The following is a 19,024-nucleotide window of genomic DNA, read 5'->3' as shown; positions in this document are numbered from 1 at the left end:
GGTCATGAGATGCGTAATTATAAATACTTGGAGACCCTTAGTAAACAACAGCTATGTAGGGGAGAAACTCTTAGATACTCTTCCACAGTTAGGTAGAAAAATACTGATAGCAACAATTACTGCACAGTGATTGTGTGTCAGAAGCTCTGGAGATGCTTTTAATTGATTATTTCAGTTAATCCTCAAAACAGCCTTTTAAGAGGAATACTGTTTTTCTTACTGAATAGGTGAGAAAACCAAGGCACAGAGAAGTTAGACAACTTGCTTAAACACACATAATAAATGACATATCCAGAATTCCAATCCAGTTGGTCTCCAGGGTGCATGCTATTTTCTATTAGCCAGATGTTCTTTTTAAAAATGTCAACATTTCTACTTGTTATACATTGAATTGTGCATGCCTGAAATTCATATGCTGAAGTTCTAACACCCAGTACCTCACAATGTGACCTTACTTGGAAATAGGGTAACTGGAGATGTAATTAGTTAAGGTGAGATCATATTGGAAGAGGCTGGACACCTCTCCAATATAACTGATGCTCTTATTAAAAAAAAAAAAAAAATCCAGGCCCGGTGGTTCACGCCTGTAATTCCAGCACTTTGGGAGGCCAAGGCAGGCAGATCACGAGTTCAGGAGATCGTGACCATCCTGGCTAACACAGTGAAACCCCATCTCTATTAAAAATGCAAAAAATTAGCCGAGCATCATGGCGAGTGCCTGTAGTCCCAGCTACTCAGGAGGCTGAGGCAGGAGAATGGCGTGAACCCAGGAGGTGAAGCTTGCAGTGAGCTGAGCTGAGATTGTGCCACTGCACTTCAGGCTATGTGACAGAGCGAGATTCCATCTCAAAAAAAAAAAAAAAAAGAAGAAGAAGAAGAACACCCATTGAACAGGTAGCTATGCATACCAGGAGAATCTCATGTGAAGGTTGGAGTTAGCTGCCACTAGCCAAGAAACTACCAGAGCTAAGAGAAGGGACTGGAACAGATCCTTCTCTGGCATCTTCAGAAGAAACAGAGCCCTGCTGACACCTTGATTTTGGATTTCCAGCCTCCGGAACTGTGAGACAATACATTTCCATTGTTTAAGTTATCCAGTTGGTGGTGCTTTGTTATGGTAAACTTAGCAAGTGAATATACCGGTTATTAACTTACTTGTAAATGAGGTTAAACTGAATGTTTGGATTAGGAAATAAAATTTAACTGCTCATCAGAGTGTTTTTGAATGCAGGTGACTTGTTGGACAATGATTCCCTACTCTTGTTTTTAAGTGCCCTAAGTATATTACTAAATCTCCTCAAAGACTCACAAAACAAAGGCTAATCCTACTGAGATTAAATAAATTACCAGAAGTGACTTATTTTATTTACTAAATTATAGAACAAGCTACAACCATAAAGTGTGGCAGCTAAGAACCATTTCTGCAGAAGCTGAGAACCTGAGACCCTACCTCCTCTAATGTCTAGGAAAGCTCATGCTCTTGGATCCCAAGAGCTAACCCCACAGCTAACAATGATGGCTAGTGTAGGGGTGAAGGGGAATTTCTCCTTCGTCTTCTGAAGGTTCACTGAAAATCAACTGACCAATGGTAGATTAACAGGAGAAAAGGTATACACAGCTTTATTTTAAGCTGCATAGCATGGGGGAATGGCAGGAGAATGATTACCCAATAACCCACTGAGGTACAGATGTTTATATCACCTTTCTTCACAGGGGAAGGAGAGATGGAGGAAACGTGGTATTTTGAGAGATAGTAAGGTATACAAAGATGAATGAATAAGGATATTTACTGAATCATTATTTATATTAACAAGTGATTGGTTATTAACCACTAAGGAGTTTGTTAAATGACTTACAGTCTCTGTATATGATGTAATGCTTTGTAACCATTTGAAGTGATATAAAGGTTAATGACATCAGTAAATAAGCCTTGATATTTTGGAAAATGAAAAAACATGGGTCGAAAAACAGTACTTATAGATTGGCCTAATTTAGTGGGAAAATATGTGTGAGACGTAAACCTTGAGATATTAAAACTGCATGTCTTGATGTGGTGGGGTTATGGGTACATTTAAATTTACTTCTTTGGTTTTTGTGTATTTTTAAATATAAAACTGTGAAATGGTATTATTACTTTTATAATGAAATCCGTTCTTAAATGGTAGTTTGCTCCTATCTCCATACAGCTGTCTCTGGGAATTGGTTTTGATGTAGTGGGAGAGGTTCTCATTCACTGCAAAAGGGGAACAGGATAACTGCCGGACAAGGACAGAGTGAGGGGAAATTCCACAAGACTAGTAAGGGTGGAGCAGAGCAGCTGGATGGGACAGGTTTTGCAGCCAGTGCCCTATTAATAAATGATATGCCCGTCCTTAGTGAGCCCCATCAGCAAACTTCGGTTCTGTGCCGGCTACAGAGGAAAAGAACAATAGCCTGTTTGAGCCTCAAAGGGCTGATTAGGGAGAGAAAAATTGCATGAAATAATTACAAAGGTATGCGTTAATAAATCCAAAATAATACAGCACTGACTGTATTATATATGTGGCAGGGGTGGTGTAGAGTAAATAATCAGAATTCTGAGATTTTGTTGAGAAAAAGGTAGGATGAAATACAACAATAAATAGGTCAATACTATCCAAAGTTCCTCAAGGTGTGCTTCAAGCTTGTTATGCATGTTAGGTTGTCATGACACGTTTATAAAAGCAAGGGAGAGAGAAAAGAAGAAGGTAAATAGGAGGAACATTTCAGGTAAAAGGTGTGGCTAAGCCAGTGGTTTTCAAAGCGTGGTCCCTGAACTGGCAACATTGCCATAATCTGGGAACTTGCTAGAAATGCAAATTCTTGGGCTCCACCCCAGACCTACAGAATCAGAAAAACTGGCGGCAGGGTCCAGCCATTTGCAGTTCAACAAATGCTCCAGGGGATTCTGATGTAGCTAAAGTTTGGGAACCACTGGGTTAAACAAAGTCTTGGAAGCTGATGTGAGCAGGTTGTGGGTAAGGGAAGTGGCCTTACTAGAAGGAAAAAGCCACATCAGGGATTGATGGGACATTAGATGGGAAATACGGGGGCTAAGAAGGCTCTATATTGTTGGAGGTAAAATAGATTAAGCTTTTTCGCAAACAATGTGGTTGGTATTTACATATAACTAATATGAAGGAAATTTGCTAAAGATAAAAAATCCACATTCTCTCCTGATTAACACAACAATTAGCTTAAGATTTTCCCTGTTCCATGTATTTGCCCATATGTATACCTAATTTTCACACAGTTATAATGAAGTTCCGAGGTTCTGTTTATTTTTGCATTTTATAGTACACTAATATTTTGATACATTAATCAAGATTTCCATTTTTATTTTGGCCTCTCCTGTTGTATTTCACATTTTAGCTCTGCCTAGACGGTCTCTGGAGAGTTGTTACAACAGAACCAAATAATAAAGCAATCAAATGTGGGTTACAAATTTCACAGTTGAAATCCAGGCCAAAGACAAAGGCATCTGGAAGTAAATGAACAGTCAGAGCCAGCTTTCCTCACCCCTAAAGGCTTGATAAAGTTGCCAACTCGGGTAGAGCTGCAGAGAATCAGAAAGAACAAGTGCATATCCTGGGGTCCATTCCCCACCTGGCCTGAACCCCCAGAACCCCATGGATATGGCCTAAACTCCCATCCTGAAAAGAATCTAGCTAGGGAAGTGACAAGTGTCACAGAGGTCCTTCTACTTAACACCATATGAGAGCAGCAAAGGCTGCAGGTGGCCCAGCTAGGACCTGAGGACCCAAGGCAACCTCTCAGAACTCCCCGCAGCACAAGGGTGATGTGATGATGCGGATGGAATGTGGCTAAGTCAGAGGCTGGCCTGAAAAACCTCTGTATTAAGGAACAGAGGACAATCCAGGTCCTGCATGGATCCATTGTCAAAGAGAAAGAAGTCAACAGACATCCCATCGTGGTGGATGCCCGTAGGAGCAGGTAATGACAAACTGCTAGGTACTATCTCAGGGCAAATGCAAGCAGTTGGGAATAGGGCATGGCAACAGGACTTTGAATTGCCTGAGGTTACCCAGAATCAGCGTAACACGACACACACCAGGCATGTACCACTAGTCAAAATGGGGCTTGAAAAGGAATGTAAATCTTACTATAGAAAATTGAAGAAAGTTATGTTTTGGCTACAACTGAGTATGTACTTTAAGATTATACTTGCTACAATTACATAAAATGTTTTCCATGTCAGACAACACATTGCTATTTCAGTTGACAATATCTCCATTAAGTGACAACACTGTATTTTATTTAGTCATTCTCCTATTGTTGAAAATTAAGATTGTTTCAGTCTTTAAGTATAATACAAATACTACAACAAAATAGTTATTCTGCAACATTTATTTGCCACCTTCAATTATGCCAGACTCCAGACTAAGAATGCTGATTCAGAGGTGAAAAAAACACAATGTCCCATTGTCTGGTGGGAGAGTCAAATGTGTCTAATGATTATCACAATGTAACATGAAAGTGATTATAAAAAGCATAGCTATCTTGTGCATATTTTAAGATTATTTCCTTAGGATAAATTCCAGATAGTGAGATTCTTAGATTATATTGACAAATTGCTTTCTTTTCTTTTTTATTTTATTTTGTTTTATTTTATTTGAGATGGAATCTCGCTCTGTCACCCAGGCTGGAGTGCAGTGGCGTGATCTTGGCTCACTGCAACCTCCACCTCCCGGGTTCAAGTGATTCTCCTGCCTCAGCCTCCTGAGTAGCTGGGATTACAGGCGTGCGCCACCACACCCGGCTAATTTTTGTATTTTTAGTAGAGATGGGATTTCACCGTGTTGGTCAGGCTGGTCTCAAACTCCTGACCTCATGATCTGCCTGCTTGGGTCTCCCAAAGTGCTGGGATTACAGGTGTGAGCCACCGTGCTCGGTCGACAAATTGCTGTCTTAAAGCATCAGTTTAATCTGCAATGAATAACAGTTTCTGTTATATAACCATGTAACATTCCTTGACTCGTATGTGCTGGAAATATTTTCTAAGTCTTTTGTTTTCCTTTTTATATATTGTTCAGGGGCAAATTGTTAAAAAGTATTTTAATTTCTCTTTTCCTATGTTCTTTCTTATATGATTTTAAAGCTTAGAAAATTACTCCTTTAGAGATATGATACATATTTACTTCCATTTTCTACTAGTTTTTAAAAATAATATGGTTTTTCTTCAATTGTTTAATCCATCTGGATTTTTTTTAGCAATTAATCAGAGCAATTTATTTTCTAAATTGCTAGCTAAGACTATTTTTCCTTTAATATTATTTGATGACATTTTTCAAATTCACAATTCTCATTGTAAAATAATAATATGTTTTCAGATATTAACCTGGTTAAATAAATCCTAGACTCTGAGTAGCCTGTGACCCCCAAACGTTGAATTGATGGTATCCAGAGCTTCATGGGGAGGGAAGAACCATCAAAAATAGGGGAGCTCCTATTTCATTTTCTAGGCTATCTTGAGAACGTTGAAAAAAAAAAGCGAGGGGATTTTCAGCTAGCCAGAGAACTAATCAGAACAGATTATTGACCATTGATCAGAGAAGAATATAAAATACGATGTTAGTGAAGCCTTCACCATTGAGGAAGGAAGAAGTTCCTTCTAATCCTGGGATTAGGATCTGGGTGAGTGAGTGAGAAAAGAGGGGCAAAGGTGACCTGAAATGTTCTGGCTCCCTTCCTCACCCCAGGATGGAACATTAACAAGAGGTGTTATAGGGCAGGAGGGTGCATCTTGGATAAAACCACCCCCAAGATAAATTTGGGAAAGTCTAAGAACTTCAGGAGCTGCTGTCCTTCACAGACTGGGCAGAGCTTGGGAAAACCATAGACCTTGTAGAGAAACCCTCCACCGCGGGGGATGCTGCATCCAACATGATCCAAGAAAGGGGAACTAGCAATCACAGGCACGTGCTGAGGGCAGTCTTCAAGGGACCACACACAACAGCATGTTGGAGAGAAAGCAATCTAGAGTTTTCCAGCACCCCACTGAGATACATGATAGCTGAGAGAGTGGAAAAGACCCAAGTTCCTAAGGAAGCTCAGAGTATATGGAGCTCTTGTCACCAGAGGCAATGGCAAGGACCCCTGTGTGTGCATGGTGGGGGGCAGTTGCCACTATGATGCGCACGAACCAGATCAAACCAGTGGCATCTTCATCACTAAGCAGAATGAGGGGCATTTCAGCACAGGGTAGGGAGGACCAAGGACATCTGAGCAATACCACTGCACCCAGACACCATCCTGAGAAGGGCTAGGAGAGATCCCTTCAAGCTTTCTAGAGTTTAAGCTTTGAATTGGCTGCTTTACCTAAAGCAGATCTGAGCAATGGAGATTAACTTTCCATTAATTGGTACATTTAAATATCTTGCCAACGTCACCTCATCCCTGCTACCAACAGAAATTAGTACCCACACTAAACAATTATAAGACAAAAATTTTACTTTTATTTTTCCATATCTGAGTAATATGTCACTTTTGAAAGCACCAAATACACACACACACACACACACACAGAGAGAGAGAGAGAGAGAGAGAGAGAGACTTAGGCCCTTTCTGGGCTTTTTGTTCTTTTATTGATTTAAAATGCACCCTTAAAGTCAGAACAAAGTTTTACATGTGTTTGGGGTATGTTGTGTTCAAAGGCAATGTAGAAAGATACTTTTTTCTTTCAGTAGGCATAGTTGGAAATTCATTCTTCTTTGTGCCAGAGGAATTCAGAACTCTTTCATGTATTGTTAACCTTGTGTGAGGTGTGATGGCCACCATAGGTGGCACAGGAAGCTTCATGCTGAGAGTAAATGTAGAAAAGCAGAACATTTTGGAAAACTCAGGTTTATTCTTGGCAAAGTCCTTGCACCTCCTGTTGTTCCCTTGCATTCCCCAGGGTTGACCATATATTTGCCTGGGACAATCTCGATTTACACCTGCTGCCCAAGAACAATTATTAGACATGCCCCTTCACAGTGTCCTGATCTGAGGTCCCTGGTCACTCTAGCCATGGAGTCTTTCTGGCACAAGGTGGCAGCAGCTGCCCATAGTTGAAAACGTACTGTAGCTTGTGGTCCCTTCCAGTATCTGAGACAGAGAAAAGGGTCCATTCATTAACCCAGGACAGGCTTACAAATACACCACCAAACTAATGGGATGAGGGTACCTTAGAATACAAGGACTTCGAATACAGGATAATCTGGCCACCCCCTGCCATGAGGCAGGTCACACAACCCTTTTGGCAGCTGTGCGAAAAGCCATTCTCTGGATGGGGATTCTCTCAGCTGGTGAAGTTAGGCTTTTGTTCACAAATTTCAAGCAGCTCCTGGAGAGAAGGGAAGGGTCTACTCCCTGCAGTTTCTGAGCTCCTCACCTACAAAGACACTCATCCTTGCTCTGAATGTGCAGACTGCTTGGATATGTTCACCTGGCCCACCAAGAAGGTGCTTGTTTTCCAGATGATAATTCAATTGTCAGCTCTTCTCTCTCTCTCTCTCTCTCTCTCTTTTTCTTTTTTCTTGTTATAGGTTGAAATGTGCCAAAAAAAAAAACATGGTGAAGTCCTAACCCCTAGTCCCTCAGAACAACCTTATTTGGAAATAGGATCATTGAAGATGTAATTAAGATAAGGTGATACAGAGTAGGGAAGGCCCTTAATCCCATATGATATCCTTATAAGAAAAGGAGAAGACAGAGACACATGGGGAAGATGGCCATGTGAAGCCAGAGGCAGACTGGAGTGATGTTGTCATAAGCCAAGGAATGCCTGGAGATACCAAATCCTGGAAGAAGCAAGGATGGATCCCCCTCTAGATGCTTCAGAGGGACGATGGCCTTGCCTGCACCTTGATTTCAGACTTCTAGCTCCAGAGCTGTGAGAATAGATTTGTGCTGTTTTAAGTCACCCAATTTATAGTGCTTAGTTATGACAGGCCTAGGAAACCCATGCGCTCCCATCTCACACTTTCTGACCCCCATGCATTACTTATCCATTGCTGCGTACCAAGACTACCATAGAGTCAGCAGCCTAGGACAACACACATTCTTCTCCTGCTTTCTTTTGGTCAACAGTCCTGGCATAGCTTTGGGTCCTGTGCAAGCCTTCAGTCAAGGTGTCAGCCAGGTCTGGGTTTGCATCTGAGAGCTCAACTTGGGAAAAACCCACTTCCAAGTTCACGTGATGATTGGTAGGATTCAGGTCCCGGTGGGTGACCAGACTGAAAGCCTCAGTTTCTTGCTGTCTATGTGCCAAAGGCTGCCCTCCATTCCTTACCATACGACTCTCTCCACTGAGCAGCTCACAACATGACAGCCAACTTCAACAAAGCCAGCAAGGGACAGAGTCTTCCTGCAAGAGATGGGCATTACAATCTTCTCATTCTGTATTTAACCACAGAAGTGACTTCTCATCACCTTTGCTGTATTCTACTGGTTAAATGTAAGTCACAGGTCTCACCAACACCCAAGAAAGGGACTACACAGGGGCATAAATACCAGGAAGTGGGGACCACAGGAGCCACACCCCACAAGGAGGAAGGACAGCAAATTCCTCAGGGATTAGGTTTTCATGCTGAACTTGCAGGGGCTCAAGTCTCTGTACTCTCTCCCCAGTCACTGTCTCCCCACACATCCAAGAGAGGAAAGATTATTTTTTTTCCCCCTTTCACAAACTAAGTGCAACTTCTCACTGCTCTGTGGAGTGACCCTTTTCCCAACTTTCCTGCTCTTTCCCTGGGACAGGAGCAGAGTGGAAAAGCAAAAACAGGCTGACCCAAGGCAAGGACAGGCTGTGTTCTCCCACAGTCCAATGAGTGTTATCTTGCTTTGCAGGGCGGGGGAGGAAATGAACCACTGCTTATGCTCATCCACATTTTCCTTGCCTCTGCTGGTCTGCTGCTGGGCTCCGGCGTCAGTCTCATTTTAGGGAACCCATAGTGCTCTCCTAATAATCCATGTCTCTTCATTTCCCCACTGTCCTTTGCAGCTAAGTTGGGTTCATGTGACTAATTCAGGCTAATTAACAGTGGAAGTTTGGTGTAATAATTTTGGGATGAAGCCAGTGTACCTCCTCCCTCCCTTCCTTCCCTGACTCAGTAAATTTGGAGGCCAAGTGTTGAGAGGGCAGTGCCACAAGACAGAGGGAGCTTGGTCCCTGAGAGATGGTTTGGAGAGCCCTTGCCACGCCCCACGGGACTTCATTTGAGTGAGAAATAAAGTCTGTGGTGCTAAGCCATTGAGACAGTAGGATTTTTCTACAGCATCAGCCCAGTAACAGGTAGCACAGCTTATCACATCTGTTTGAATTTCTTTATCAGCCCCCAGGCAAGCTGTTGCAAAGAAAAGCTCAGCCAAGCACATCTAAATCATCTCAAACCTGCACTGGGATAGAGAGATCTGCCAGGGCCATTTTTCATAGTGACACTAGCTCTTGGCTCTGTTCTTTACCCCCTTAAAGCTATGTGACCCTAGAGAAATTATTTAGCCTCTGTGTCACAGTTTCCAGACCTGTAGTATAGAGTTCTATACTAGTAACTTCTCACAAGAGTAAATGAGTAAAACCACGTAGATCAGTGGAATTGCTCCCGGCTCGTCACTGCTTTCTCAGCTGGGGTGTAGGGACACACTCTGTAAAACTCATCTTCAGCACTGTTAGCCCAGGCCTCTGGGGCTTCTCCTCAGGCCACCTGTTCCCAAAACAAGTCTCAATTTATTTCTTTTGTCTTTCCCCAACTCCCTCTTTCAGGCTGTTATCTTCCTTTTGTTAACACTAGAGGGTGCTTCAAGTCAGGCGCCGTCTAAAAACAGATTCTCACTCTGAATCCAGTCAGCAGCTGGTGGGTGCTGGGCAGTTGGCCAAACTTGGAGCGTATCACTTAGAACTGGGAGATGGGCTTCTCACCAACAGAATGACCAACCAACGTTAAGGTCACATAGCACATTCTCCTATTCCAGAATGATCCCCGATTGCTTCCTTAGAGCCCTATTCTTTCCCTTCCTAATACCTACCAATACTTCTAAATCACTTATATTGTATATACTTCTTGCTACGCTAATTGGGTTAATGTTCCTCTCCCCCAGCAGACTATCAATCAAGGGATGTGTCTGTTTTGTTCACTATCCCTTTCCAGAACCCAGCAAAGTGCCTGGTGCATAGCACCTTCTTGATAAATACTTGAAGGCTCATTAAATTAATCCCCCTATCTTTTCTCATTCTCTACCCCACCACCCCCTCACTCCTCAAGATTACCAGAGTAATCAACCTGACCTTGTGCTACTTATCACTGCCATCCCAACCTTATCGCCTTTGGCTGTTGTCACAGTTTCTTAAAAGGTTTTCATTTTTCCGAATGTTTTCCTTCTAGTACATTTTGTCTACCGCCACTACCCTGCTCAAAAAAACCATTACCTACAGGCTCAATTCCCAGAGGCTTTCAAGACACATTGACAAACAAATTCATCTTGAAGGAACAACTCAGATGGTGAGAGGAGGCTGAACTTCCCTGAGTCTCCAGAATTCTTATCCATATGATAGGGGTAGTATAGAATCTGACTTATGGAGTCATTGCAATGCTTAAATGTGATCGTGGCAGGCATGGGCACTGGCAGAAAATAGACATTGTAATAAAGGATGGCCATTTGCATCAATAATATTCTATGATTTTAGTTCAAAGGAATGAGAAATGTTTAGGTTGATAAAATAAAAACTTCAGCTGAATTAAATCTGAAGGAGTTTCATTGAGCAATGAACGATTTGTGAATCGAGCAGCCTCCTGAGCCAGAATAGGCTCAGAGATTCCAGCACAGCCACATGGTGGAAGATTTATGGACAGAAAAAGGAAAATGACATACAAGGAAACGGAAGTAAGTTACAGAAACAACTGGATTGGTTACCGCTCAGCGTTTGCCTTATTTGAACACGGTTCAAACAGTTGACCACATTTAATTGGTCAAAAGTCAGTAACTGGCACAAGTGTAGGCTACGGTCTGTTTACACTTCCACTTGTTAGAGTTCACAATGTATAGAGAAACCCTTAGGCCAAATTTAAAATATGTAAGGAGGCAGCTTTAGGCTAAACCTGATTTAACAAGGTGAACAAACAGAAGACTCTGGAGAACTATTTCAAAGGCTACTGAGAGAAGCGGGAGTAGATTTAATCCTGTATTTCTCCTTTCAGAAGATGTAAGTAGTGCCAATAGGTAGGAATTAAAAGAAATTAGATTTTTCTCAATTAGAATTTCCTAAAAATTAGAAATATTTGAAAATGGAATTGACTTGATTGAGTTCCCTGTCCCTGAGATAACCAAACTAAGACTGAATGCCTACTTTTAAAAGAAGTCTCTGAAAATACTGTTTATTGAGCAGAGACTTGAATTAGGTCACTTCCAAGGTCTCCTACTTTATGATTCTATGACAAGGTAGGATTACATGAGAATGCTTTCCTAATGTCTTTAGGCCATTAATTTCTCTCACTCTTTGGAGGTTTTATTTTTTTGAATGTGTGAGACCTGCTTTGATATTTGAGTTTTCCTATTCCTTCCCAATTAGGTACTAAATTTTTTGAGGACAGTAACCGTGTATATATGTCTTACTATACTCCCTAATATTCCTAGCACTGTGATCTGTGGGTGCCTGATAAAGATTTGTTAAAGAGAAAGGAAGCGCTTCCTTTTAGACAGGAAAACTCCCATGCCAAAGTAGGTAAACTGCAAGATCCCTTTCTCTTCTCTCTTTCAAAACGAAGCTCAGCTTCATGAATTGAACAGTTAGGAAGGAGATGACCCCAGGAACACTGGGGATCCTACGTGTCAGCTTTTGAAATACAGAGTGGAACTTCATCATTTCCTAGGGCATTCTTGTGTAGGATCCATTTTAAAAAGTGAATAAAAGATCAAGGGTAGTGATCTCTGAAGACAGTAAGATATTTTGCCTTCTTAAATTAAGCAATTTTGTCGATGTAGTGCTTAAACAGCATTTATTTATAACTTAGCAAACTTAAATCAAGATAAAATTTTTCATCATTATGGAGCCTGTCCCATTGCAGCAAATCTGGAGATTTGATTTTTTTCAGTATTCGGTAGGAAAATGATCCTTGGGCACCCCCTTGTTACTGGCTTCTGTGTGACTTGAGGCAAGTTGGGCAAGGCACACAACAATGTCTCTATAAAGGAAGGTTGCTCTGCCCTTTCTATTTCATGGACGCTTACAGGCTTAAGTCTAAAGGCAGTGGAGACCTTTGAAGGGTATTTGGACTCTGGAACTTGGGTGGGAACATCCAAGTAGACGAACCCCAAATGTTGTACTCCCACATTCTTTTAAATCTTCTGATCCTGCAGGATTTGCCCACCTGTCCCTATTGAGAGCTAACTACTCTCTCCCTTCCCAATTCTCCCTCCCCCACCTTACTTGAAGACAATACACAGGCCTCTCCCCACCATCTCTGCAAGTCCTTGTAACTAGGCTTATAACTAGGGGTATGTCATAGCATAACCCAACTGGGTATGTGCTGGGTCTGATAATGGAAGAAAAGACCTCAAATGAGCTGCTAGTCCTAGCCAGCCTACACTAGCAAAAGTCAGAGGAGTTCATGCAGGACTGGATCCTGAAGATGCCGGATCAAAGGGCTGGGAGCATCAGGTAGGACAGGGAAGAGTGTACTGATTTGGGATCACTCTCCAGAGATACAGGATTTGACACCCTAGCAAGGACCCCAGGAGGTGATGTGACCTGGCTGCTCAAATGGCTCCTGAAAGCAGGGAGAAAGTGATGTCCCAAGCTTGATGTGATTGAAATGCCAGCACTACCCTAGCAGACAGTAGACGTAGAAATAAAAAAGCTCAGGGAAGTCAGCATGCTAGAGTGCATACGCCATGAGGCTGGAAGGCCTACCAGATGATTCAGTTCTATAAGAAGGGCCAGAGACTATACCATTTACAAAACCCAAAAGAAATGATCTAGTGAGAAGGAAAATAGCATGACTGAAAATATCAGTTGGGAATCTCCTCGATAAGCCAGGATTGATGGTTGGAAAGGTAGGTAGAGAATTTTTTTTTTTTTTTTTTTTTGAGACAGAGTCTCACTCTGTTGCCCAGGCTGGAGTGCAGTGGTGAAATCTCAGCTCAATGTAACCTCCACCTCCCTGGTTCAGGCGATTCCCCTGCCTCAGCCTCCTGAGTATCTGGGATTATAGGCGCATACCACCATGCCTGGCTAATTTTTTTTTGTATTTTTAGTAGAGATGGGGTTTCGCCAGTTGGCCAGACTGGTCTTGAATTCCTGACCTCAGGCAATCCACCCCTCTTGACCTCCCAAAGTTCTGGGATTACAGGCATGAGCCACTGCGACCAACCAGGTAGAGAATTTGACTCAGTGATACCAATGGTGATGATAGGCCCAGCGCCAAAGAAACCAGGTGGTCGCACTTCACTGCGGAAGCCAGGTGGATGAAGTTATTACAATGCGCAGTGGGGTTGGATTGGCAGTCAAGAAGATCTGACCCACAGAATTACAGAGATGATTAAAGGAACACAGCACCCATAAAGGCAAAATAGATACTCGACCAACAAGAATGTTTCTTAGCTTAGACCACTAGAAGAAGTCAAGGATGGATAATAAGGAGTCTGAAAGCAGTAGCCCCAATACAATGTCATGATCCTTTGGCCTTTTCTGAATCTGAACCAGTTTTCAGAGTTGGACTCAGTCAGGTCTCTGGAAGAAAGAATCGTGCAACACCCCAGTAAACATACAGAGTAACGATTCCGTAAGCCCTTCCCAAAGGGACCCAGGATCATTTACCTGGGTAACTGTACCAAACTGGCATGTTGCCCAGAGAATCAAAGCATCCTCGTGGCTACTGTTCTAACTAGTCGGACATGTGGGAGCCAGGTAATAAGTAAAGTCCTGGCCAAGGTCCAGCTTACACCCAGTGGTAATTTCTCCAGTCTCTGAATGTATAATTGGGATTCATATACTAGCTACTTGGATCATTGGATCCTAGGACTGTGGGCTCAGAACTATCACAGTAGGACCAAGTGAAGCCTCTGAAACTGCCCCATCCCCAGACAAGATATAAAACAATATCATGTGTTGAGGGTAATTCTGGATATTAATATCACCCATAAAAATTGAAAGGATACAAGAATGGCAGTTCCCATGATATCTCAATTTAATTCAATAGTTGTCCCCTGCAGAAACCAAGTGGACCCTGCAGGATGACAATAAATGACCACACACTTAACAAAAGAGTAACCCCATTTTCAGCCACTGTGTCTGTTTACCTGCTACAAGCAGATTAACAAAGCCTCATGTACGTGGTATGCAGCCTTGATTTGGTGAATGCATTCTTTGCTATTCCTTTCAGAGAAGAGAGTTAGAAACCAACTGCATCTACACAGGTGAGTAACAATACATATTTATATTTTCGCTCCAGGGCTATGTTAACTCCCCTGTCCTCTGCCATAATATAGTCCAAAGGAATCAACATCATCTAGATATCCTTAAAAATGTCACATTGACCCATTATTTGATGCTCTCATGCTAGTCAGGCCACATGAACAAGAGGCGCCTATATTTTGGAGGCCTTCGTAAGACATGTGGATCAGAGGATGGAGGTGAACCTATGAAGATTCAGGGACCTGTCACATGGTAATATTTTTAGGAGTCCAGTGATAAAGAACCTGCCAAGAAACCTCATCCAAAGTAAAGACAAGGTACACCTTGTCTTACACTTTGTGCCTCCTACCACAGTGAAGGAAGCAGCACATCTGACAGGCCTCTTTGGTTCTGGAGGCAGCATACTCCACAGCTGGAAATACTGCTCTGGCCCATACACCTAGTAACATGAAAGGCTTCTACCTTTGAGTGGGGCCCAGAGCAGGAGAAGCCTCTGCAGCAGGTCCAGGCTTAGCTGTAAGCAGCCCTGCACTCACTAGTGTTGGAGGTGTAGGTGGTGCGAAAAGATGCTATGCGGAGCTTATGGCAAGCCCTAGTGGAAGAATCACTCCCTAGTCACGTGGTCCCCTAAGATTCTTTTGCAAGGCCATGGCATCTGCAGGGGAGCATCATGTGCCTTTTGAAAAACAACTCCTGGTATGACACCGAGTCCTAGTTGAGACACAGTACCTGAACACAGGACAGCAAATGAGTATACATCTGGAACTACCCATCATGAGCTAAGAGTTATTACACCCACCAAGTCATAAGGGTCAGGCAGACCCAGCAGCAATTCATCATGACTTATAAGCACTTTAGCTGGGATCAAGCACAAGGACCTGAAAGCACAGCAGCCTGGACCCTCATAATAACTACCACTGTTACACAAGTGCCCCACCCTGGACTCATAAGGGGCCACAGAAGAGCATACTTGATAGCTAATGACAGACAGGGGAAAAACCCAAGCTTTGTTTATAAATGAGTTGGTTTGGTTCAAGTCGAAAGGGGATAGTAGGTGTACTACAAGGAATGGTCTTAAAAGACAGAGTCAGGAGAAAGTCCATCCAAGGGACAGAGCTTGGACAGTGCACCTGGTCATCTATTTTGTGTGAAAGGAGAAATGACCTGATGTTAGAATACATACAGAGTGAAAGGTGGGGGTAATGGAACATGGAGGGACAAGGGAGTGGGCAGGAAGTGTGAAGATCTTTATATCACATGCTAATGCTCACCAGAGAGAATCCACCATGGAAGAACCACTAACTGCCAAGTAGACAGGATGACTTGGTCTTCTGACATTAGCCAGATTCAGCCATCGGCCACCCTGGTGCTAACACAGTGTACACATTAAGGAAGGTGCACTATCAGAAGAATGGAGGCTATGTATGGGCCCAGCAAACAGTATAGGCTCCCACTAATCAACACTGAGTTAGTTACTGTTGCTATCAAACATTCAATCTGCCAGCAACAGAGATGAACACAAAGCCCCCACAAATAGCACCATTCTTTGAGAAGACGGAGACCAATAGCCTCCTTAGTGGCAAGTTAACTTTTTGGGGGCCCTTTCCATCCTACGAGGACCAGTGATTCATTATCACAGGAGAATGTGTATTCAAAATAGCATCCTAACTGAATAATCTTAATCAGTAAGAAACATATTCATTTCCATTCTCAGACTCAAGTCACTCCAGAAAGATTATGCTAAGAGGTGCTGATCATGTTCTCCAACAGCAATTCATACCAACATTCTAGAATGAGCTACAGCTAAAGTCTTAGGCTAAAATGCTCCCATCTATGAAATAATCTCCTGGGATTCTTTACTCTGTTCTTTTGCCAACAGCCTGTACATGAACTTAAACTGCCTCAGCACTCAACTAACTGCCTTTGGAATGCCTCCTGTGTTTAGGCGTTGAATATTGTTGAACTGCCAGCTTTGCTATCAGGTAAGTGGTGGTTGAGGTTATAAAAGCTTACTAAATGCCATTATAAAATGATTATTTGTGCTATACAAATACTTTCTTCCGTTGTCATTTGGAGGAGTGACAAGTCTCATAGTTCACCTTCCTTTGTGAATTTCTAAGTAAGTAACCAAGGACTTGTATGAATGCAGGTGTTTTTAAATAATGTTTTCTTCAATACTTAGTATTTTACCTGAGCTAGGAGGGACCATGTGTCTTTCCAGCAGACAACAAGGGTAGAAAAAGCTTACAAAGTGGGTACAGCAAACAGAAAGCTGCCATAACACAAAAGGAGGAGGAGAAGCATTGACTACCAAGGAAAGGGACAGGATTGGGTGAGCCACGTGGGAACCTAAAGCACCTCTGTCCACTGCTCTTCATTACACACTAGAAAGCACATTTTAGAGAGGGAAGAGATCCATATGGATTGTTTTGCAGCACAAGTAGCTTTCCTTTCTTGGGTTAGTTTTCTGTTTGCTGGTTTTTACTCTCATGTGTGTATATTTAACAAAGCCATTTGCTAACTGGGGGATTGGAGGTGGGAACTGGAGGACAGGGAATGGACAAAGCTCTTCCCAGAGCTGACATCTGGTCAAGCCTGATTCCGGAGTCTAGGGCCTAAAATCAGAAGGTTATAGTGTCATATATCTATGTAAAGGAACCCCTGGGGCTTTGTGCTGGATAAGAAAATTCAATTGTATCCCCAAGAGAAGCAGCCAGTATGGAGTTTTCTCCTCCATAAAGCTTCAGAGAAGGGACATCATGGCTCTGAGAAAGTGCTCTGGAAACCGGACCAGTGCATTACAATTAATTGTACTTTACTATAATTTTTGGTTTCTGTAATCAAAAAGTCTTCAAAGTGTTCAAAAGTAGATAAAACAGAAAAATATGCCCTTAAGGATGCAAATGGCAGCAACATTTACAAAACGGCGAAAATTTGACAAATGTTTACTTAAGAATATAAATTTAATTCAGAAGTGTCCTTAGACAAATTGATGAATTTTTAATCTTTCAAATGCGAAAATAATGGAAAGGAAAAGGAATGAAGGAAGGGAGGGAAGGAGGGAGGGAGAGGACCCTTGATTAGATGAAAACCATCAAAGGGATTTTTTTTCTTTTGAGAGTTCGATCATGATAAGACACCTGCTCCCTTTGCTACAAGCCAAGCTAATAATATTCTCAGCTAATGTTTAATGAAAATTAACTGCATACGAAGAACTTTGAATTATATGGATTATCACATTTGATCCACATAATAACTTTATGAGATAGGTGCTATTTTCTCCTCCCATGTTATTTTCCCAGTGAAAAGTAGAACTGAGATCTTAACTCAGAGGAGGGGGGAGTCTGACTCCAGAGTCTATGTGATCAAACATGACACTATACTGCTCCATGAGGAGTGGAAGGGGAGAACCTAGTCAGGCATTAGCTACCTCTCTACCACCTACAAGAAGGTCACTCATTTCTGGAAACGGGTCTTGGAAGGCAAGGCCACTGTATACAGTTCTTCAGGTCGTGAGCTGCTCAAGAGCGCCATTACTAAGGAGATACCACTCACATTGTAGATGTATTTTAACTAATATGAGAGGCTATAGATGGAGGTGAAGATCTGGAGCTCTAGCACTGGAAGCTGCTGACCAAGTCCTGGGAGAGCAGCATAGACTGCCGTGCATGCAGTTACCAGCACACACAAGTGCACAATTGTCCTGTCATGGCCAAACTCCAAGCAGCCATAGAGTTGTTTCTCTTCCTCTGCTATTGCTTTCAATGACTCAGTTTCTACCCCCAATCTGCCTTCAAATTTGGAAGGGGAATCGCACGGAGAATACATACTGCCATCTATGGCTATGGCAAATTGCACAACAATATACCAACTGAATTTATTCTTAAGAAAGAGTTGCCCTTTCTAATTGGCTCAGAGGTGCCATATTATCATATCTATCAGGGGTCCTAGTGAAGGTCCCAAATTACAGCTTGCAGTACCCCCATTCCCTTGTGCCCATTCATTGTTGAGTGCTTCAGCTGTATAAGCCATTTTAATGTCAGTTTCAGACCAACAGAGATTGGAAGATCACATCTTTTACAAGGAAAAAAAACCCATAAACTATTTTCCAAAGGGAAATATTGGGGTATTTTTCAAGTGTGTCATCTATTTGGGTAAGCCACACTTCTCAGTGTCTTCTTTCCATGAAAATCGTCTCATTTACTGTATTATGCTTTGTCAGTAACACGAATTAGTAACCACCAGCTCATGCAGCTCTGAAGTCAGTGACCCAAGCTGCCCAAAGTGCTTCTCTATGAGAGTTGGAGGGGCCAGGTCAGCTGCCAGCCAAATGGCAGGGGAATTCCTCTCCTGAATTTTGAATTTTCCCTGCCCTCCTGCCCACGTTGTTGCATCACTTGTCTGGGAGATGCCTGAATGGGCTGGTAAGCTGGGGCATCCTAAATAGTCTGAGACCCCGGACTGGAGGGGACACAAGAGGAGGAAGGACATGGATCACTGTTTTCTTTCTTGAAGCTACTGTTACCACCCTTGGAAAAGTTCTTCAGGAATAAGTGACAGTAAGAACGACAAGGGATTAGGACTGGCTTCCTCTTA

Source organism: Piliocolobus tephrosceles, chromosome 1 (genome assembly GCF_002776525.5).
Source record: "Piliocolobus tephrosceles isolate RC106 chromosome 1, ASM277652v3, whole genome shotgun sequence".
NCBI lineage: Eukaryota > Metazoa > Chordata > Mammalia > Primates > Cercopithecidae > Piliocolobus > Piliocolobus tephrosceles.
The sequence above is the reverse complement of the archived record's forward strand: the minus strand, read 5'-3'. Positions refer to the sequence as shown.